Genomic DNA, 24,749 nt, shown 5'->3' on the forward strand with positions numbered 1-24,749 from the left:
TTTATATCCTTATGTCCATTACAGACATCTCTACTTCCAATAGAAGGTGTACTGAATGCCCCATGATCTACCGTTATCAGGAATGGAAAGATGGCAGCTTCATTTCAATGACCATGTCATTCTGACACTGCAGCTTTGCCTTCACCTAAGGCACAATCTTCAGGTGTGTTAATGACAGACAACACAAGGTGTTATGACCTTCATTTATTCCATATTGACCCAAAAAGATTTCATCAATTGAAAATTGTTCAACTAACTATTGTCGCAAGATTTTCCAAATTCTCTGTAGCCCCTTTTCTGCTAGTACTGTGGTTTCTGAGGCACTAATCAAAGTTAAATTGGCAGCCTATTCCACATCTGCAATTTATTTGCCCATTTTTCAAATAAATACATTACCAGGCACAGTGATTGCAGGGAATGATGTTACTAGTTACAGTAGTACTGTGTTTTCAGCATATTCATACCTTCCATTTCAAACCTTTTCCTGTCTTATTTTTTTACCATAGAATCATGTGTCAGTGTCTAGAGTCATCAGCTCTCTGGAGGCTTTGTGTGAAGAACGGTTTCCAGCCACCAACTTAATTTTTCAAGCATACTGCCACTTTGAGGCACTTTGCAACAGAGAATACACATACTCATGTGTAAACTGTGGGTTCTACCCCCCTGTGGTGGTTATGGACCTCCACAGAAAAGCAGTGTTCAACTTTGAGGGTAAGTTTTTCCTAAAAGTGCTATTTAGGTAAATCGCTTTTTAACTAGCGTTTTGTAGGTGCCACATAAACTACAATGTACTTACTACTCATCCTCAAAGGATATTTTGTGTCTTATGATGTATTTGGTGATTGCAGTTAGTGAGCTGAAACAACTGAGTGATGACTTCCAAGGTGAACACAACATGGAGGCATTTTGGGAATCCGTCCATCTACACATGATAAGCAGAGGATTTTTTGATGGTGAGTGTTGTGAGGCCAGGTCAGGTCGCTCTCCATGGTGCCGAAGGTGGGTCAGCAGTCCAGTGGAGCGCCGATGGGAGATCGGGGCGCCACAGTGTATATAGTTTGTCAAAAGAGTAAAATACACCAGGTCCCATCGGATGTGACTGCGTCTCCCCGGAATGAACTGTATTAGATATTTCAATATTTTTGAAATTATGTTTTTGATGCAGACTCTTCACAGAATCCATTTGTTGTCCAACCGGCATATGCCAATTGGGCACCATGGATTGGGAGGGAGACGAGGAAAAGCAGCAAAGTACTCAACACGGAGTATCAAAAGGTCCCATTGTAGACATTGAACTAGAATAGGGTCTAATTGGCTTTTCAGATTTCATGTTTTCATCTTTTCAAGGCATGGCAAGGTTTTTGCCCACTGGACAGAGCAGTCCAAAGCTCTACTGAGAGGTGACCTGCCTCCTGTCTTCAGGCTCCCAAGACTCCGGAAACGGACGTTTTCGGAACTCGTCCAGGTCAGATTGAAATTCAATTTAACTACCGGTATAATCAGAACCATTAATAACTAATACATTCAGGTGCTTCAAACACTTTATTAACTAATGTTGAAAAGTGCATTGTTAAATAAATATATTTTTCAGTCATCATCTGTCTTGTTGCTCTCTTACATTACAGGAACATAACGAGGGCTTAGAACCAGAGGGGGGTAAGTGACATTTGACAAACTTTACAGGACAGCCACAACAAAAAATGACCATACATTGTAATTGCGTGTTGTGTTTTTACGATATTTGATGAATTACTCTGGGTTGGTTTAGAATTCACAAGTTGTCCTTTGCAACACATCCCTAGAGGTTCCTTTACATTACTTTATGACCACTACACCCACTACAGCAAAGATGGCAAAACGTGCAAGAGAAGCCCGCAGGTCTGCCCATGAAAGATTGGTGGACTTCATCATGAAGCTGAAGGGGTCGGACAAACGGCTACTGGTATGATACCAATAATAATAATGCTTATACATAAAAACATTTCTAATAGCAAAAAAGATGATCAAAGCCTGATCTTCTGCAGTGCATTTATTTGACATGGTCTTTGTTTCTATAGGAAATAATCACAGGTGAAGGCAGCTCCAAGTGGCTGGTGTATTTCAGGTCTGCGAAACCAGACAGGGTCTTCACCTACCTGGAAGAAGACGACCAAATTGATGAAGTTTTTAAGCACATCAACTCGGTCCTCAAAGGAGCCGCAAAATGTGCACCTTATGTCCCAACGACAGAGTTCCAGAGAGTCAGCTTCGTGTTGGATGTGCTGATGCCTGAGGTGAGGTTTAACTCAACCATCTAATCTTAGTTACATTGATTTCAATAATTGGCTGTTTATCCAGTCATCAAAGCCTGTATTATAACTGTTAAAGGGCATTCCGCGATTTAGTGAATGGGTTATGCTCGCCCCACCACTAATTTGTAGTGTGTTGTAAATATGGGACCTCTTTTAACTGGAGGTTATCTATCTCTGCCAGGCCATTGTCCACGCTCTTGTGGCAGTGGACAACCTCTCTGTAGCTGCGGCAAAGAGAAGATTTAACGCGGGACCATTGTATGATGAAAGGTACAAATGGCTGAAATCAGTCTACCACTTTGTTCCTAACATCCCCTAGCTGTGTTAATATTCATGATACACCATGAGTTCTCATGTCCGATCGATTGTATTTCTTATCTCTCCTTTTCTCTGTCTCTTTTCTTTTCCCAAGGTATTCTTTAGTGAAGTGCAAGAATTTAATGATATTATCAAGATGCAGAAGAGGCAGTAGATCGAGGCCGAGCATTAATGTTTTTATTTCTATTTTATTTTATTTTTACTTTATTTTATTTATTTTGTTTTGATGTTTTTGTTTATTATTATTATTATTATGTAAAACCTCAACCACATTCTGTAAAATGCTGAACCCGATGATAACACTGAAAAATAATAAAATAAATTACTTTAAAAAAAAAAAGAAAAGAAATGTGCGTCTGCCTTTGGGGCCCTCCACCCTAGGGACCCCCACCAAGCCCCTGGTGGGGGTCCACCAGGGGCACATGTTTACCATGTGAAGATGTCAAATGTTGCGCACAATGTCACATTAATAAAGATTATTGTTATATTTAACCATATTATCAAGATGCAGAAGAGGCAGTGGATCGAGGCCGAGCATAAAGGCAGGGGTGACTTACATGTGTAAATGTATTGTTTAGTGTGTTCATTTTATTCTTTGACATTAACTAGTTTAACAAGCCTGTTCATTAACCGTTACTCGCATCACGTAAGCATACGTGAACCTGCTCGTTCACACAGTAGCCTTGGTTAAGTTTAGTCTCTTTACACAATACTGAGGTGCTTTGATAACAACATGTACAAACATGTGTACCGGTTTATTTACATGGATAGACAACATGAATGTAATGGTTAGAAATGTGCGTCTGCCTCGGGGGCCCTCCATCCAGCCCTCCACCCCGGGGACCCCCACCAAGCCCCTGGTCACAGATGTTAACCATGTGAAGATGTCAAATGTTGCACACAATGTCACATTAATAAAGATTATTGTTATATTTAACCCAGTTTATTCTGTTTGTACATGCATATTAACCCTTAATAGAGTGGGATATCCCACTGTTATTATAGCTAAAACAAATAGTCTCATTGTCATATGTATCTTAGACTGTGTGCACAACGGCACTGGTAATTGTAAGATTTGACTTGTATGAGAGGAAATGCCAAATTTCTCAGTTGAGTACACATCACATTAGGGATCGGCTTGATAGGTTTTGAAGATATTTTACGTTTAGACATTGAATACTAAAAGCCTATGTTGACTTAACTACTACTTCACCTGCGCCCTATACGACAAAGCGAGTTTGTGTGTGTTTGTAAGTTTCGGTAGATAGCCCCTTCCGTCTCATTTGTCCCAGCAGTAGATAATGGCAGGTTCTATGGGTGTGTTTAAACTGTGGTTGGATAAGGCACCATGCTATCAGAGCCTGTGTATTGTGCTCAGTGTTTGCTCAAAGGGGCATCTGTTTGCCATTGAGTCTAGAGGTTATTTTGCCCTCGGTGGGCTTCTGTAAATCTTACCATAATTGTTACACACTCAGGCAGTGACTTTCTGTATCCGATAATAACTGATTAATGAGGGTGGAGTCGTTAGAAAAATAGCCCACATTCTAACCATCCATAGCAAACGTTAGCTGGCATTCGCTAGTGTTGTTAGACATCTAGCCAACGTAACGCAATGGCTAACGTTATCTAGCTAACACTGTCAACTGCGGAGGTCACGTGATTTCCTGTCAACTGCGGAGGTGCCTCTTGCGGAGGTGCGTCTTGTCTGCAGCCAGCTACTCTTGATGCAAGCCGCAGCCTCCATCCGGCAGAAAGGGATGACCGGAACTATATTTCTTTCAAACTGGAGCTGCTGGCATTAAAATGGGCGGTCACAGAGAAATTCAAAGACTACCTCTGGGGGGCGTCCTTCACGATAACCGCCCACTGACCCATCTTCAGACGGCGAATTTGGGGGCAACCGAGCAGCGTTGGGTTGCCCAGTTGGCTAATTTCAATTTTGAAATCTGTTATAGGCCGGGGTCCTCCAACCAAAAGGCTGATGCCTTGTCTCGGATGTCCGTAGAGGTGGCTAGCAACCTGGTGGGAGCAGGGGCCCTACCACAACCCTCAGGCACAGATGGTTCCAGGGTTCCCTCAGAGGGACACGATCCTCAGGCTGATTGGTTGACCCTTCAGGAGGGCGACGCAGACCTGGGATTGATACGTCAGTGGAAGGCAGCGGGCAAGCGGCGGCAACAGGTGGACCCGCAGTCCCTTTCAGCCGATGGGCGGAAGCTACTGCGGGAGTGGGAGCGCCTACAACTGCGTGAGGGCATCCTTGTCCGGGCAAGCCGGGACCCCATAACTGGACAACTCTGGATGCCACCTGCGGTGCCAGCAAGAGAACAGCAGAAGGTGGAGTCCTACCACCAGACCTTTGGCCATGCACGGGGCCAGAGAAAGGCGCAGGCTCTCAGAGGACGGGTCTACTGGGATGGCATGGCTCGAGACTCTGGGAAATGGTCAGCCGAGTGCTGGCAGTGCGTGCTGGGACGTGCAGGACAGGAGGTTGTGGCCCCCCTACCAGAGCCCTAGAAAGAGAGAGTTGCGTCAATGGGGGGTCAGAAGGCGAGAGGGTCACGTGGTTCGTGTAGCCGCCGAATAGTTCCAAACGAAGCTTGGCGGCTCATTTAAATGAGCTGCTTAGCCGCCATTTCTGCTAACTACTAACCAATATTTTCAGATTTTTACATTTATATATATAGATATGTTCCAACGTGACACATATTCTATGCGCATGTGTAGGAACATTATTATTGCGATAATATTTTTAGAATTGCTAGAATTTCCTCTGAAAGGAAGAATGTGGACAGTAAATTGGCTAACTTCACTTACGTTCTTAGCTAGCAAACGTTGCTTGGCACTGTGCTAAATTCCTTGTTTGTGACATCTACGTTAGTGATTTTGAAAATGACTGACTTGTTTTGAGTAACGTTAATCACATCCTTATCTCTGTATACTATATGTGACTTTTCAGATGAGACATTTCTGAAGCCAGGAGAAGGAAGAAGAAGAAGCCTGTGTGATCCTTCTGAGTAGGAAACATGTTCAGATGTTTCAGGACATTGTCTACGTTGTAACTTAGCTTTATTAATTTAAAGCATGTAGGAAACTGTCTTGTGAAGTGTAAAATGTCTAAGTGATCAATCTGTAGGCCATACACAATAGCTGTTGCAAGATACTCCAAGTTGCAATATGCTGTTGTGGAGGGGGAAAGAAATCAGAATCTTAAATATATATACATATTCACACATATATACATATATATATATATATATGTGTGTGTGTGTGTGTGTGTGTGTGTGCGCGCGTGCGTGCGTGCGTGCGTGTGTGTGTGTATGTATGTAGTATATATATATATATATACACACACACAGCAGACTGTAAAATCAGCTCGCAGGATTCTACAGGACCCCTCCCATATCCTGTTGCCTGAGTTTGAGTGGCTCCCCTCAGGACGCAGACTTCACTGTCCAGGCTGCAGGACACAGAGGAGGAAGACAACCTTCGTCCCCAGGGCTGTCCAGCTCCTTAACGCTGAGCATTGACCCACTTATAAACATTGCTGCAGTTACACAAACTTAAAAAATCTGAAATGCCCTTTATAATCTAAGCTTTATAAATTATTACTCATGTGTTTTATCTGTGAATGTTGTCTGTTGTGGACTTGTTGATTGTGTTTTTTAGCTACTGTCATTCCATTTTAAATTGCCCCTTGGGGACAAATAAAGTGATTTGAATTGTATATATATATATATATATATATATATATATATATATATATATATATATATATATATATATATATATACATAGTGTATACACACACACACACACACACACACACACACACAAGATCCCTTAGATATCAAAAGTTAGTACAGTGTTATCTTGGATCAGTTGACACATCTAATGTAAAAGCACTTTGATAACATTATTTATATATATATAGACTAGATATAGATCTTTATTTCACAATATATATCCTTATTTCAGAAACTGAAACATTAAAACCACTAAATTAATGGAAAAAAGAAAGATAACCAAATTACATAAAGGTGCCAGGGTTATCAATAGTATGGTATATTAACAGTGGTATTTTATATGCAGTCCTCCAACATGCTATTAAAATAGTGCGAATTGTAATGGTTTCTTTGTCTTGTTTTGTATATTAATAGCATTATTTTAGTTTTAAATAGGAACTAGACAAACTGCACATCAGTGACAGGCTATCCTTAGTCAGTCTGGGATTACATGAAGAGACAAAGGCAACTGACATGCCTAAATCCACAGAAGAACTGTGGCAACTTCTCCAAGATGCAGGAACAACCCACCGCCAAGTACTGTGTGCAGGTGTACTGAGCAGAACTGCAGCTGTTTCAAAGGCACAACATGCTCACACCAAATATTGATTTCTTTAGGTTCCTTCTGTTTAATCAACTTTGTATGAAGTCAACTGATAAATTAAAACTATTGAGGCATTTTTGAGAGGAGCCTCACGTTACTTTCAGTGCCTAAAACTTTTGCATAATACTGTATGTTCCTATTTAAGCTTCTCAAGCGCTGATGAACTTAAAAATTGTGTTAATGCCAGTCTATCCTTTTTTCTTCATGTTGTTCGTTCTTGTACTCGGTCTCTTTTACCATGGTTGGCTGCGCCGCGCCAGTCGCTCCGAGAAAGGAGTGCACATGTATGGTTTCCCTGCTGACAGAGAGAGGAGAGACATATGGTTGGCCCGAGTAAGCAGAGAGAATCTAACAATTGTTAGAGACTTCAACAATAAAAAACTTTGTGAGGTAATCAGCACAAACACATTGCACTTCTCCCGAGTCATCAACAACTTTAATAAATGTTTACTAAAATTTGACAGGTGGCTTCACTTTCTGATGCATCATCTTTCCTACAGCATTTATACAGGGTTCCCACTGTTGTGAAAATCCTGGAAAAGTTATAGAATTTTTAATGACATTTTCTAGACCTTTTTTGGAAACACTATGGGGAAAAAATAAAATTATATTCGGGGAATTCATATGCTAAGCCAGGTTTGGGGATGAGAGCTGATGCTTACAGACTAGGACCACATTAACATCTATAAGAAGGATGACTGGCACTCAGATCATCTTAAACAGTCTTTTGGCTTGCACCAAATGGAAGACTATTTAAGATAATCTGCGAGCTCCAGTTATCCTCTTTTTTGACCATAAAATTGCCTTTAAAGCTTTGGAAAAGTCATGGAAATTTTAAATACATCTGAAATGTTCCCAGTTAACGTTATTTGTTGATCATTTCTTTCTTTACAAACCTGAATCAGCCAGTCAGAGGCATCATGGATATTGCAAATTTGTCTAGTTTCATTCACTTTTCCCAGCTTTTTTTTTGAAGAAAAAAAAGCTGTTATTGAATCCATCTCATGAGACATTAACTAGCTAAGTACTGCTAGCTTGTCATTCCAGAGGACTTATGAGAGTTTGGAATAAATCTCATGGTTGGTCTTACACCATCACATTTATTATTCTTCAAGTTGGAGCCCAAATGTTTCCATTACCATAGCAGCTGGGGACACTCGGGAAACATTTGGGGAAAAGTTCTCAAAAAGTTTTGGAATTTATTTTGGAAAAATGAGTGGGAACCCTGTTTATATATTGCAGCAATTGTCTCGTGTTCCTGATTCACTTTGAGAAATCTAAAGAGTGGATATTCATCAAATACATTTGGCATTTAGAAAATTGTATCAATCCAATTTGCAGGAACACTTTGAGGCAGACCAGTTTACCTTCAACAAGAGTGGAAAGGTTAGGTTGAGATCAGATGCGGTCCCAACAGTATTTGTGCATCACCCTGGGGCCAAGAGAAGGAAGGCACCAGCACATAGACACATTCCTCCTCCTGTGAATGTTGCTGCTATGACTGCTGACCACAGTTACAGTGTCAAAGCAGAAACAGGTTTCATTAATGTAAACACATACTGGAGGCAATAATTCTAATTTTATAGTTAAATTAGTATTCATGGATTCTAAAGCAGTGCCATGTCTTCTATCATCAGCAGTTATTGAGGAAGGCAGAGATGCAGAGAGAGAGAGAGAGAAGGGAGAGAGAGAGTGAGGACAGAGAGGAATTGGATGGTGACGAGATTTTGGGAGCTCAGACAGAAACTTGTCAGTTGGAAGACAATCAGCTCACAGCCAGTCCACCATCAACAGGTCAAACAAGTGAATCTGCAGTCAGTCACCAAGATCTGGAGAGGGAACTGATTAAGCAAAAAAAATACAGTAAGAAGAGTGAAGGCAGCACTGAAAAAAATGAGGAAAGAAAAGGCAGCTCTCCAGAAGAAAATTAATATCAGGGACAGAAAATTAAAGAACATATTTTCAGAAGACCAAATTAAGGCACTGGGCAGGAAAAGCACCAAAGGAATGAAATGGGGAAAGAAACAATTAAGAGAACACTGAAACTTCATTTTGCCACGGGCCCAACAGGTTATAAGACCTTGCAGGAAATGCACATACCGCTTCCAGGGACAAGAACACTGCAAAGGAGAATGCAACATATTAAATTTGAGCCAGGTGTGTTGGGGGAGATCTTTCAGTTCCTGAAAGTGAAAGTAGAGGGATTCAATGAGCTGGAAAGGGAGTGTGTATTAACCCTGGATGAGATGGCGATTACACCTAGTGTGGAGCTGCACATGGGGACAGGAAAACTGTTTGGTGATGTAACCCTACCCAGTCATGAAGGAGCAGCAACACATGTCTGTGTATTTATGCTGGCAGGCAATACCACCAGGTGGAAGCAAGTTGTGGCGTTCCATTATATTGGAAACTCCACCAAAGGTGCAGTGTACAAACCTATCATTTTGGAAATCATCCAAAGAGCAGCATCTGTAGGGCTACATGTCCTCAATGTCACCACTGATATGGGTAGCCCGAATCGAGCTATGTGGAAGTCGTCTGGGGTGGACCACATAAAGACCTCTGTGTAACATCCTGTAACACCAGACAGACAACTGTGTTTCATGCCTGATGTTCCACATTTGGTTAAAAACCTTAAGAGCGCCCTTGTCCATGGACAAGTGTTCTTACTCCCTGCTGATGTTGTCCAAAAAAAATAACCTCACCTCAAATGAGGTTTCAGTGGTCCCTGTCAAGGATCTGGTGGACTTTCAGCAAGGGATGGCACTAAAAATAGCCCCCAAATTATCAAGCAAAGCCATCACACCCAGTCATTTTTAAAAAATGAAGGTGAGCACTCCAATGACTGTGTTCAGCAAGGCAACAAGTGCTGGGCTCAAATACATGGTGCAGCAAGAGCCACGCCCTCAGTCCTATCTGTCGACAGCATGGTTCCTCGAACAGGTGAATCACTGGTTTGATCTGATGTCTTCTCGGCACCCAGTTACAGCACTGAGCCAGCTCAAGATGGAGGAGTACAACAATGCCATCACTTTCCTCCAGGACATGATCAATCTGTTCCATGGCATGAAGACTGGTCCAAAGGGGGGGGGGGTGAAAACCGGTGCAAAGTGGGATGGTAATGGCCACAACATCTATTCTGTCAATACAAGAAGAAATGTTGACAGGGGGATATAAGTTTGTGTTGACTGCAAGGTTCACACAGGACTGTCTGGAAAATCTGTTCAGCTGTTTGAAGCTTAAGAATCCTGTTCCAACTCCTCTGGAATTCCACCATGCACTCAGGATTATATCAGTTGAACAGTTTCTTGCCACCATCAAATCCGGCAGTTACCAGGAAGATGACAGCACCCATCTGGCAGATTTCCTGGAGACAGTGGAGACCACTGTCCTTCCTGGGCTCAGACTAGAGGAGCTGTTGGAGAGCAGAACATCACCTGACCTCACACAATCAAAAAAGTGCATTATTTTCCACCTTGCAGGCTACATTGTCCACCATGTCCTCAAAAATTGCAGCACTTGTGAAACGTGCCAACTTGCAATTAGCCACAAGGATGACAGTCTGGACAGTCCTGCTGAAGAAACCAGCATTCTACTGGGTCTGAAGGAATTCAAGGCAGGTGCTCTTTGTCGCCCCTCAAAAGAGGTCTTTCAATTAGTCCAACAAATTGAGGGGCTATTTAGGACAAAGACGAGCACTAACCTCATGAAGCTCCCCAATGTGGTGGAAACCTTGGAAAGAGAAGCCAGGGTGCTCTCCAGCAGGCTTCCATTCTGCCATGAGGTGGAGGAACAGATCATGAGGAGATTTATCTGGCTCAGGTTGAGCATTGAGGCTAAGAAGATCAGAGAGAACAGGAAAAAACAACTATCAGATGATGGACATCTAGGGAGCAAAAGTCAAACGAAAAAAGCAAAAAGAACCAGTGCCAGCAAAACTACAACGCCTCCAACAATAAACAGCCTGCCAACAGAACCAAGATTACCAAACACATTAGTTGTTGCCATGGAAGTATTTGGTGTAACCATTGCTCCTTCTACAAGTGCTGTGCCACCTACCATCACTCCAGCATCATTAATGCTGTTTCAACAGAGCTCAACCACCCACCACTGCTCTGTGAATCAGCCCTCTAACTCCACCACAGCACTTTGCTGCTCCATGACCATCACTCCTGCTGTTCCACCAAACACTCCACCATCCTCTGCTTCTGCTGAGCCACCCAGTACTCCAGCTGCGGTACCTAAACCTCCTACTGTGCCACCCAATGAACCACCTCCCAGTATTGCTTTTCCATAACCATCACTGCACCATCTAATGCTCCACCTAAACAATTTTTTTCTAACCCTAACCTATTGTTCCAAATGTACCACCTAGCATTCGACCATTCAGTACTGTGCTCTACAACCAAGCACTCGAGCTCTGCCCTCCTGCCGCTCAATGTTCAACCACCATTAAACCACCTAGCACTCTACTCTTCAGTACTATGCCCTGCCACCCAGTACTCCAGCTATGTTACCCAATGAACCACCACCCACTATTGCCTCTCCAAAACCCACACTCTGCCATCTAATGCTGAAGCTGCACAACGTAGCACTCCAACACCTATTGTTCATCTTAACCACCTAGTGCTGTACTATTCCGTACACTGCTCTGACACCAAGTGCTCCAGCTCTGCCAGCGTTGAGGAGCCACTCTACGCTCCTCCACCTAGTACTGTTCTGACTTCCAGTGAACCACAACCCAGTGCTGCTGCACCATGACCATCACTATCAATTCCAGCTAGCATTCTACAACCAAGCACTCCAGCTCTGCCTTTCTGCTGTGGTACTCACTGTTCAACCACCCTTGCTCCACCACCTCACACTCCTGTTCTGTGGCCCTGTGATCCACCACCTAGCACTATTCCATCACACACCCCATTACTCAATGCTGCTGTTCTGCCATCAGTGCTCCTACCTCATCACTCAGCATTCTTGCTACACCATCAAGCGCTGTTGTTCTCCATGTACCAGGACCTCTCACTCAATAACCAACCAACAAATAATCTACCACCTTGTATTCCTGCTACAATACTGAAAACAACATCACTAATGCTCCACCAGCGACTCAAGGGGTAACCTTTAAAGTTTATAGTCTTAGAATTAAAGTCTTAAGAATGCTCAATTTGTCTTTAAACTTAACTTTTTTGTGTTTTGAATACTGTGTAGGTCCTCCAGGGGAATGTCTCCTATGTGCTGGCTGAGGCCATTAGCTGCCAGATGAACACTGAAAAGCTGCAAAAGACAACACATTTGAGGTAACGTTAGACTACTACATCTTATGCCAAATAATAGCTAAACAAGGCATCACATGACCTTACATAATCTTATACCTAACATTTAATTACACTTGAATAGCAACAAAATATGACTATTATCAAAATGGTTAGCTTGTGGCAGGAATGAGGAAAAACACAGGAGACCAAGGCGAGTTTGATGTTTATTCCTCAACTCCAAAAACCAACTGCAGCAGGAACAACTCTGCACCGGCGAGTCCGGGAACGTAAACCACGCCCCTAGCTCACAGTCCTGCTGGGTGAGAGGCATAGCCCCTAGTGTCCGCCACACAGCCCCCCCCCCGAACACCCAGAAGGGACTCCTGGAAAGAAAATTAGTGTCTCACTGGAGGCTTAAGCAGCCTGCCATAACGGCTGCGCCGTCCCTCAGTAGGTGAAACACAGTCCAAAGCCGGCTGAGAAGCAGAACGCTGAACCCTTGAAGACACTGCCGGGGTCCTGGAAGGAGGACGACCCCGACGAGGAACCTGGACCGGAAACACAACTTCGCCTGCCACCCTGTGCGCCGGTTTAAGCCTATCAAGCGTGACACGCTCCCTACGCCCACCCATATCTAGTACAAAACCCTTAGGATGTTGTGGTTACACCGCCCCGAGCTGCCTCCCCGGCACGTTCAAGCCACTCCCCCAGCTCGGACGTGCCGGAAACATCCGAGCGCTCGGCTCGCGCTCTGAGGAGACGAGCGCTGCACTGCACCGGGTGTTTGCCATCATCCATCAGGCACACCTGTGGCAATCAGGCAGCCTTCTACAAGAAGCCTCCCAGAACGTCTCTCAGTGGCTTCGACGTACTGAACCCTGCGGTAAAGTTCTGACAAGCCCTCCAGCGTTCCTTGCATTCTGTTTATTCCCCAGTGTCTTATCTTCGTGTCTCTGTTTCCTCCCAAGACTCTCCCTCCGCGATTTCCACGGCTCCCCGCGTCTCCCTCGTCCCCGGGCCCTTCACGTTTCTTCCCGGACCTCTCCTGCGATCTCCCCCCTTGTCCCTCTACCTGGACCCCTCCTTTCGGACTCGACTTCCCGGATCTCGGACCTGGACTTTCTCGGACAACCCCTCTTGGATCACGGACTGGACTTTCTCGCCAGGTGCACGCACATTTTTTCAACACCTCCTGGTCATTTACATACCGCACCACACATTGGCTAAAAACACTCACACATAGTTATACACGCAAACCACGGGACACCACACATAGTTTATTCACACATCCCATTAACAGAACGCCTTTTTTTCACCAATCTCCCTCTGTAGATTTTGAAGTCATCTCGTGTCTGTCTCTCTTGGGTTTCGCCACACGGGTCAGGTTCTGGTGCGCGAGCATAACATAGGCCCCGTCTCAAGAACCCGAAATGGGCCATCGTATGGGGGTTGGAGGGGCGAGCGGTGAGCATCATGCCGTACAAAAACGAAACGAGCCGACATGAGCTCCGCAGGCACGAACGACCGCGGAAAACAGTGGTGAACGGGGCCTGGAACCCGAGTGCTGTCGGACAAAAAAGGATAAACGGCCGGACGGGGTCGAGGAGCGGAACTCCCAGGCAAAAATTCCTCAGGGACGTGGAGCGGCTGACCGAGCACCAGCTCAGCGGGCGAAGCGTCGAGGTCCTCCTTAGGAGCCGAACGCAACCCGAGCATAACCCAAGGTAAACGATCCACCCAGTTACCATCCGAGAGCGCGACCGGTGAAAACGTTCACACAAGCCGTTAGCCTGATGGTGATACGCGGTAGTGCGGTGTACCTACACACCCAAGGATCGCGCAAGTGCCGACCAGAGCTCTGACACGAACTGGGGGCCCCTGTCTGAGGTGATACCTGACGGAGTGCCGAAACGGGCGACCCAGGAGGAAAGAAAAGCGCGTGCAACATCCGAGGATGTTGTGGAGGATAGAGGGACAGCCTCTGGCCACCTGGTGGTCCGATCCACCATTGTGAGCAGGTGCGTAAAACCTTATGAAGAAGGTAGAGGGCCCACCAGGTCCACATGCACGTGGTCGAAACGTCTGGCCGGGATCGGAAACGGTTCGAGGGGCGATTTAGTGTGCTGGTGGACCTTAGCGCGCTGGCACGCTAAACATGCAGCTGCCCACCCCTTGACGTCCTTGCGGAGGCCAGGCCAGACGAACTTCACCGACGCCCGAACTCCAGGGTGCGAATCGAAAACTCGACGGCGCCAGGCCACTGGAACAACGGGACGGGGACGGCCGGTGGAGACATCGCAGAGGAGGGCAGGACTGCCTTCCTGCATCACCGCGTCCTCTAGCTTGAGACCGGTACGCCTTGACCTAAGGGCAAGGACGTCCGGGTCGCTGGGATGGTCGGCAGCCATAGCGGAGAAATCCACACCGAGGTGCACAGGACACACAAGCACACGCGACAGACAATCAGCAACAGGGTTGGACTTCCCGGCCACATGCTGAATGTCCGTTGTGAACTCGGAGATCGCCGCTAGGAGGCGCTGTTGACGAGCAGACCACGGCTCAGTCACCTTGGACATGGCAAAAGTCAGCGGCTTGTGATCCACATAAGCCGTGAATGGGCGACCCTCCAGCAGGAAGCGGAAATGCCGGGTTGCAAGGTGCAGTGCCAGCAACTCCCGGTCAAAAACGCTGTACTTGCGCTCGCTATCCCGCAGTTTGCGGCTAAAAAATGCGAGTGGCTGCCACGCATTCGCCACACGCTGTTCAACCACAGCCCCCACGGCTATGTCAGACGCATCGGTCGTTAAAGCTATGGACGCCGTGGGTGTGGGATGGGCAAGGAGGGCAGCGTTAGCCAGGGCGCACTTAGCTCCGTCAAAGGCCTGGACCTGTTCGGGAGTCCAGTCGACAGGGTCGTTAGCCTTCTTAAGCCGCAGGGCTTCGTAAAGTGGCTGAAGGAGGTGGGCAGCGCGAGGGAGGAAACGGCTATAGAAATTCACCATTCCCAAGAATTCCTGCAATGCATTAACAGAGACTGGGCGGGGAAATTCCGCCACCGCTTGCACCTTAGAAGGCAACGGGACCGCGCCTTGCGGCGAAATGCGGTAACCCAAGAAGTCAATCACCGGCAGTCCAAACTGACACTTGGCCGGGTTGACTATCAGGCCGTGTTCGTCCAGACGACGGAAAACCTGTTTCAGGTGCGCCAGGTGCTCTTCAGCTGACGGACTGGCCACTAACATGTCGTCGAGATAAACGAACACGAAAGCAAGGTCACGCAACACCGAGTCCATCAGCCTCTGTAAGGTTTGCGCTGTCCCCTTCAAGCCAAAAGGCATGCGCATGAACTCAAAAAGCCCAAACGGGGTGATCACTGCGGTCTTGGGCACGTCCTCTGCGCGCACGGGAACCTGATGATAGCCGCGCATCAGGTCCACCTTAGAGAAAATAGTGGCACCTGCCAGGCGTATGGAAAAGTCCTGTATGTGTGGGATGGGATAGCGGTCATTGGCGGTGACGCTGTTCAGGCGGCGAAAGTCGCCGCAAGGCCGCCACGACCCATCCGCCTTGAGCACCATGTGACGCGGCGAGGCCCACGGGCTGTTGGAACGCCTCACTATACCCAGACGCTCCATGATGGCGAACTCCTCCTTAGCTGTAGCCCATTTTACCGCGTCGAGGCGCCGCGCGCGCGCAAAAACTGGCGGTCCCAGAGTGGGAATGAAATGTTGTACCCCGTGTTTAGTAACCGCGGTGGGAAAGGCAGGTGGAGTCACCGATGGAGAATCCGCCAGCAAACGCTGAAAAACATCACCTAATGCTAAAAAGTTAGCGTGTGTTAACGGCCCGGTTCCCCCTGTCTCGCACGGAACAGTGGCGAAAGACAGCATCAATTAAACGGCGGTTTGCAACAGCAACCAGCAGACCATTAGCACACAGAAAATCCGCGCCGATAATAGGAACAGTAATGGCGGCCACTGCAAAGTCCCACTCAAAATGGCGCCCGTGGAAGCAAACAGTCACCAACCTTGTGCCAAACGTCGCAATGGACGAACCGTTGGCTGCACTTAACTGTGGGCCGCCGCCTTCGGCCGACCTGTCTGTCTTAGCAGGAGGGAGTAGGCTCTTTTGCGAGCCTGAGTCCACCAGAAACCGTCTTCCTGACATCGTGTCCTTAATGAAGAGCAGCTCACTACGTCCGTCAGCGCCCACAGCTGCTACTGAACGCTGCGCTGGAGTTTCCCGCCGCCTCAAACGTGCACGGAGGGACGCAGCGCCTCACCTTGCCGCCGAACCGCCGGTGGAAGAAACAGAGGCCTCTCCCGCGCCGTCTCCGGGCAGTCACTTCAGCCACCACGGCCGGGTCCGCGTCCTCCGACGTCGGCTGCAGAGGCTCCGATTCCACACTCTGCACAGAGAACCTTCTGGTAGCCAGCAGGACCCGATCGACCTCCTCAGCCAAACCTTGGCAGTCACCAGCGGCCAGACACGGGGAGTTAAACAAAGCCGCGCGCACAGGAGACAGGAGCTGGCGCAGGAAAGCGTGCGAGAAAAGGAACCCATCTTCGTCAGAACCTAGCAGCGACAGCATATTTCCATGAGATCCACAGCCGTCCCGTCGCCCAAACCGGATAGGGAAAGGATTCTATCTGCCCTCTCTACGGCAGATAGGCTGTACCTCCGGAGCAGAAGATGTTTGAGGGAGACGTATTTATCGTGTTGCGGAGGGGCGCGCAACAGCTGCATGGCCCGGCGTATGGACTGCTGGTCCAAATAGTATCTGGAGTCGTCCGCGGAGATTCCACGCAGGTGGAACAGCGCCTCGACATGCTGGAACACGAAGGCCGGGTCGCTCTGCTAGAACTCTGGGAGCTTCACAGCCGCGGCGAGAACGGCCGGCTGTGAGAGTTGGGGCGGCGTGGCCGAAGTGGATTTACCCTCTTCTGCTCCAAACATGTTCAATTCGGGGTCACCAATGTGGCAGGAATGAGGAAAAACACAGGAGACCAAGGCGAGTTTGATGTTTATTCCTCAACTCCAAAAACCAACTGCAGCAGGAACAACCCTGCACCGGCGAGCCCGGGAACGTAAGCCACGCCCCCAGCTCACAGTCCTGCTGGGTGAGAGGCATAGCCCTTAGTGTCCGCCACAAGCTTACATATAAAAATGTAAGATTTTAGCCAAAAAAAACCTCAATAGGCAATTGTTATCAACATCATCCACTTACCTCATCTGAGGCATAGTGTGGGGTTCTGAGTGAATATTCATCCACTTACATAAACTTATGTACACCAACTTCAGTGGATGAACAGTTACTTTTAATGCAGACAGGGAAACCTAAAAATACAAATAATAGCTGGAACGCTAACATTATTCCTTACCCAAGTTCAGCTTATACTTATCTTACTGTATATCAGGTGGTAAATAGAATATACGGTCTTGTTTATCACAAAAAATGATGGCTGATGATCACGATACGTCATTAATGTTATGTATGACCTGTCATACTTGGTGGTTAAAATTACTGAATAACCACTAACACCCATCAAACTAAGAAGCTAACGCTTCGATTCAGATAAAACAATAACTAGTATTAGCATAACATGTTAGCACCCATTGTTAGAATAACATTACATTAGCTAATCTTATGCTCGCGCACCAGAACCCGACCCGTGTGGCGAAATCCAAGACAGACACAGGATGACTTCAAAATCCAAAAGGTGGTTTTATTGTGGGAGGGGAATGTATGGTGCGAACAACGTTCTGTTAGTGGGATGTGTGAATAAACTGTGTGGTGTCCCGGGGTTTGCGTGTATAACTGTGTGAGTGTTCTTAGCCTATGTGTGGTGCGGTATGTAAATGACCAGGAGGTGTTGAAATAATGTGCGTGCACCTGGCAAGAAAGTCCAGTCCGTGATCCAAGAGGGGTTGTCCGAGGAAGTCCGGGTCCGAGATCCGGGAAGTCGAGTCCGAAAGGAGGGGTCCAGGTAGAGGGACAAGGGGGGAGATCGCAGGAGAGGTCCGGGGAAAAACGTGAAGGTCGCTGGGGACGAGGGAGACGCGGGGAGCCGTGGAAGTCGCGGAGGGAGAGTCGCAGGGTTCAGTACGTCGAAGCACGGAGTGGTGTTCTGGGAGACTTCTTGTAGAGGGCTGCCTGATTGCCACAGGTGTGCCTGATGGCAAACACCTGGTGCAGTGCAGCTCTCGTCTCCTCAGAGCGCGAGCCGAGCGCTCGGATGTTTCCGGCACGTCCGAGCTGGGGGAGTGGCTTGAAAGTGCCGGGGTGGCAGCTCGGGGCGGTGTAACCACAACAGGACCCCCCCTCCTACGGGAGACACCGGGTGACCGTCCGATGGCGTTGGCCCGATAGAACTCCAGGAGTGCGGGGTCGGCCAGGTAGGACCGGGGACCCCAGCTGCGGTCCTCGGGCTCATAGCCAACCCAGTCCACCAGGTATTGGTACCCACGCCCCCGGCGGCGTACAGCGAGCAGCCGGTTGACATCCCAGACCATGTCACCACCGTCGAGGACCCTGGGGGTTGGAGGAGCTTGGACAGGGGGAGACAGGGGGTTGGAGGCTACCGGTTTGAGGCGCGAGACATGGAAGACGGGATGGATCTTGAGTGAGGTGGGGAGATGGAGACGCACCGCCGATGGGTTGACGATGCGGTCGATGGTGTAGGGACCGACGTAGCGGGGAGCCAGCTTCCGGTTGAGGGTAGGGAGGGGCAGGTCCCGGGCCAGGAGCCATACCCTCTGGCCAGGTCGATAAGCTGGGGCCGGCACTCTCCGCCGGTTGGCGCTGCGCCGGGCCCGCTCTGTAGCTCGCAACATAGCGGCCCGGGCGGTCTTCCAAACGCGCCGACATCGGCGGAGATGGGCCCGCCACCTCCTGATGGGGGAACAGAGGGGGTTGATAACCAAGGGAACACTCGAAGGGGGACAAACCGGTAGCCGAACTCTCCATGGAGTTGAGCGATCACTCCACCCAGGGCAGGTACTTGCTCCAGGAGGCGGGGTTGCAGTGGTAACGCAACGCAAAGCCGCCTCCAGGGCTTGATTGGCCCGCTCTGCCTGCCCATTGGTCTGGGGGTGATACCCGGAGGAGAGGCTGACCGTGGCCCCAATCCCCTTACAGAAGGCCTGCCATACCTTCGAAGTGAACTGGGGACCACGGTCAGAGACAATGTCCAGGGGAATCCCATGGGGTCGGACGACGTGGGAGACGAGAAGGTCCGCCGTCTCGGCTGCAGAGGGGAGTTTGGTGAGGGCAACAAAGTGGACGGCCTTGGAAAACCGGTCGACAATGGTCAGAATGGTGTCATTGCCTTGGGACACGGGGAGGCCAGTTACAAAGTCCAAGGCAATGTGGGACCAAGGTCGGCCGGGGACAGGACGGGGGCGCAGGAGACCTGCTGGAGGGCGATGGAGAGCCTTGCTGCGGGCGCAGGCAGCTACGAACTCTCTGGTGTCTGCCTCCATGGTGGGCCACCAGAAACCCCTGCGGATGAAGGCCGCCGTTCGGTGGACACCGGGGTGGCAGGCAAAACGGCTGGAGTGGCCCCACTCCAGCACCTGGGGCCGGACAGAGGGAGGCACAAATAGCCGGTTCCAGGGTCCATTGCCTGGGCGCGCTGGGCCCTTCTCACCACCGATTCGATGGCCCAGGTGACAACACCCACCACCCGGGCCAGGGGAAGGATGGTGTCTGGGGCGTCAGGGGACCCCTCGGGAAACAGACGGGAGAGGGCGTCTGCCCTGACGTTCTTGGTGCCAGGGCGGTAGATGAGGGTGAAGTCGAACCGGCTGAAGAAGAGAGCCCAGCGCGCCTGCCGGGGGTTGAGCCTCTTAGCCGTCCGCACGTAGGTCAGGTTCTTGTGATCGGACCATACGATGAACGGCTGCCCTGCTCCCTCCAGCCAGTGTCTCCACTCCTCAAGGGCGGCGTGGACAGCCAGCAACTCCCTGTTGCCGATGTCGTAGTTCTTCTCCGCAGGACTGAAACGCCGGGAGAAGAAGGCGCACGGGTGGATCTTCTGGTCCACTTCCGACCGCTGGGAGAGGACGGCTCCGATGCCCGTGTCCGATGCGTCCACCTCCACGATGAACTGCCTGGACGGGTCCGGGTGGGCGAGCACCGGAGCCGTTGTGAACAGTCTCTTCAGGGCCGAGAAGGCGGCCTCTGTCTCCGAGGTCCAGGAGAAGGGGCGGAGGATGGAGGTGAGTGCAGTGAGGGGGGCGGCCACACGGCTGAACCCCCTGATGAAGCGCCGGTAGAAGTTTGCAAACCCCAGGAAGCGCTGGAGTTGCGTCCTGTTTGTGGGCCGTGCCCACTCCTCCACCGCTCGGGTCTTCCTGGGGTCGGTACGGACGAGCCCCTTCTCCACGATGTGGCCAAGGAACTCCACGGAGGCGGAGTGGAACACGCACTTCTCGGCTTTCACGAAAAGCCTGTTCTCCAGCAGCCGTTGGAGGACCAGGCGGACATGCTGGTGGTGTTCCTCCTCAGTCCTGGAGAACACGAGGATGTCATCCAGGTACACCACCGCGAACGTGTTCAGCATGTCCCGGAGCACGTCGTTGACCAACGCCTGGAAGACGGCCGGCGCGTTGGTGAGGCCGAAGGGCATAACGAGGTACTCGAAATGCCCTAGGTGGGTGTTAAAGGCCGTCTTCCATTCATCCCCTTCCTGGATGCGCACCAGGAGGTACGCGCTCTTGAGCGCAGTGTCATCCCACCCACTGTCTGCCGCGAGTATCCTCACCTCCAAGGAATAATCTGCCACCGACCTGGCTCCCTGCTGGATGGAATGGAGGCGGCTGGCAGTGTCCTGCCCGTCAGCTGGGTGGTCGAACACCAGATTGAATTCGCGGCGGAAGGCACCATAGTCCGAGGCGAGCCACTCGGTATGGCCAACCGCCGCTATGGCCCAGCTGAGGGCTTTGCCGGTGAGGAGGGACATAAGGGCTACCTTGGTCTCTCCTGTCCTATACCTGGCTGGCTGGTGTTTGAACAGGAGCTCACACTGACCAAGGAAACCCCTGCACAGTTCGAACTCCCCACCGAAGGCCTTGGGGCAGGGGAGGTTAGGCTCGCACCGGGGGTCGACTCGGAGGGGGAACGTCGGGACCAGGAACGGGGAAACCGGAGGCCGAGCTGGGGGCAGAGACCGAGGCCAGGGCAGGGTGGTCGCTCGTCCTGGAGACCGCAGCGATCTGCGCGGTGAGGGCATCTAACGTGCTCGTCGCGGCCTGGGAGCCGGACTGAAGATCGCTGATCTCTCCGGTGACACGGGTGAAGGCAGTAGTAAGCTCTGAGCAGAGAGAGGCAAGTTGGCAACTGTGACTTCTTACTACTGCCTCTAGGGGGACGGGGCTCTGGGGCGTCACAGGGACCGTCCGCTCCTTGGGTTTGCCTGGGTCCATAATGGCTTCGACGTTCTGTTATGCTCGCGCACCAGAACCTGACCCGTGTGGCGAAACCCAAGACAGACAGACACGAGATGACTTCAAAAGCTACAAAGGGAGGTTTTATTGTGGGAGGGAAATGTATGGTGAAAAAGGCGTTCTGTTAGTGGGATGTGTGAATAAACTATGTGTGAGTGTTTTTAGCCAATGTGTGGTGCGGTATGTAAATGACCAGGAGGTGTTGAAAAAATGTGCGTGCACCTGGCGAGAAAGTCCAGTCCGTGATCCAAGAGGGGTTGTCCGAGAAAGTCCAGGTCCGAGATCCGGGAAGTCGAGTCCGAAAGGAGGGGTCCAGATAGAGGGACAAGGGGGGAGATCGCAGGAGAGGTCCGGGAAGAAACGTGAAGGTCGCTGGGGACGAGGGAGACGCGGGGAGCCGTGGAAATCGCGGAGGGAGAGTCTTGGGAGGAAACAGAGACACGAAGATAAGACACTGGGGAATAAACAGAATGCAAGGAACGCTGGAGGGCTTGTCAGAACTTTACCGCAGGGTTCAGTACGTCGAAGCCACTGAGAGACGTTCTGGGAGGCTTCTTGTAGAAGGCTGCCTGATTGCCACAGGTGTGCCTGATGGATGATGGCAAACACCCGGTGCAGTGCAGCGCTCGTCTCCTCAGAGCGCGAGCCGAGCGCTCGGATGTTTCCGGCACGTCCGAGCTGGGGGAGTGGCTTGAACGTGCCGGGGAGGCAGCTCGGGGCGGTGTAACCACAACAATTCCATTAACTCACAGTGTTCTTCTTTTTCAAAACGTAGGCACAGTAGTCATAATACTTGGTTTGTCTGTCTCTTTTTGTTGCGGTTACAAATTATAGCTTCGGAGCTCACCACCCACTAACCGCACAGGCCGCCATCCTGACTCCACCTTACAACCGTGCATGCTTATCCTAACCGACTTCAGTTCTGCTCACGTACATCCGCCTGAGAGCACACCTACTGGCCTGTCGTCGTATTACCTCTAGTATAGGCTCACCACCGTATTACTCCGTGTATATGTTCAAACACATATACTACAACATCGCCACGTTCTCAGTGTGCGACAGTGACTGTTGTACGAGTCGGTAGTAGAGAGCTAAGACCTGCTGTATTTGCCTAAATAAATATGCCTAACGTTAAAGGCTAAAGAGAAAACCGAGTCAAGCTTTGCTTATTCCCCATACACAAGAAGAAGATTGCGCACCCCAGCTCAACAGGTTATGGGCCCAAGCAGAGTTGGACACAAGCTAGCATCCCGGAAGAAGTTTAACGCGAAGTATTACACGGAACTTCTACAGGCTATGTGGACCAGCTTGGAGATAAGTGAGCATTTATATCACAGAGTTTCTTAATCTGTGTTCTCGGAAGAAGTTTTACGCGATGTATTATGCGTTAGCCAATGAAGCTAACAAGCTAGCTTATCAAAGAAAAAGTATAGCAACCTAGTAGGCCATGGTAAAATTAGCGCGTTAGCAAAATGGCAAGCAGAGCAACAGGAGTCTTGGCACCGCAGCTTTTGTTTGACAGAGCCAAAGATAAGTATGACCTTTGGGAAACAAGATTCCTAGGCTGCTTACATACTTTGAAGCTAAAAGAGACTATTTTATGCGAGCCCACCGGCGCTAGCGAAGAACAGTTAGCTGAAGATAGGAGGAAGAATGTATTGTATTTTTAAATCACTTCAGGACACAGCGCTGTCGCTCGACACAACCTCTCCGTGGCATTCCTTATTTAGACTGACACAGCATCAAAGGCAGACCCGATCAAACAACCCAGACCCCGCATGCATCACCAATCGATCCCAGCACAATAGAACAGCACCAAATCAAATGCAGCACTGTCGATGTGTGCAGACATAACACCCCCCCCCCCCGGCAGGATTTCAAACATGAAAGGTTGACACAAAGTCCTCTAGGTGGCCAGGGCGTAAACGTGTTCGAACAGCTCGCGGGGCGGCCTGAGGCTGGGCAGGCCGAGGTGGGGAGGGAGAAGGCAGGGGAAGCTGAGGCCCAGGAATGTCTGGGGCCCGTGTAGGAGCTGTATGAAGCCCCGGGGCGTCTCGCCATGCTGAGGGAATGGCTATGGTTGTGTCACCAGCTGTGTGTGGCGGAGCTGACACCTTCCGTAGACGACTGGAGTGCCACCAAGTGCCATTGCTGAGGAGGTAAGTGGCTGGGCCCAGCTGACGGGTGACTTGGGGAGGAGAGGACCAGTATGAAGCCATTTTATTGTCCCTGTGGGGCCTGCGGACCCTGACCCAGTCTGACACATTGATGTCTGGCACCCTGGTTCGTTTTGACTGGTCAAACCGTTGCTTCATCCGCGTCTGCTGACGAGTGACTGAGGCTCTGACCCCAGAGGGAGGTGCCTAAGGTGTGGAGGGGCGGAGCCTGTCAAGGGGCATGCACAGTTCCCGGCCTAGCATGAGAGAGGCTGGGGAGACGCGTGTGGTCGAGTGCTGTGTGGCCCGATAGTGCAGCAGAGTGTGACGGATGGCCTGCGTGAAAGAGCACCCTTGGGCCATGTGTGCTCTGAGGCCGTTCTTCAGTGACTGGTGAAAACGTTCAACGCCGCCATTGGCCTGGGGGTGGTAGTACGCAGTGCGTATATGACGGATGCCCTTGCTTTCGAGATAAGCAGTGAACTCAGCAGAGACCAGCTGAGGGCCGTTGTCAGTGGTGATGGTCTTTGGGAGGCCCCAGCGAGAGAAAAGAGAGTCCAGGAAGTCGATGATGATCTGTGAGATCACAGTGCCGGAAGTGGTGAGTTCAGGCCATTTTGAGTGTAGGTCGTAGGCGACCACCATGAAGCGTTGGTGGTGGGGGACTCCATGGATCTCACCACAAATGTCCAACTGCAGGTGTTCCCAGGGCTGAGAGGGCCAGGCGAGAGGTTGCAGGGGTGGGGGATCCTGGTGGCCAGTCTTGCCACTCACAAGGCAGGCAGAACAGTCCTTCACCAGAGCCTCAATATCTCTGTCTATCCCCGGCCACCACACCAGGTCTCGGCAGCGCTGTTTCAGTTTCACAATGCCCAGGTGGCCTTCATGCGCCG

The sequence above is a fragment of the Lampris incognitus genome, chromosome 20 (genome assembly GCF_029633865.1).
Source record: "Lampris incognitus isolate fLamInc1 chromosome 20, fLamInc1.hap2, whole genome shotgun sequence".
NCBI lineage: Eukaryota > Metazoa > Chordata > Actinopteri > Lampriformes > Lampridae > Lampris > Lampris incognitus.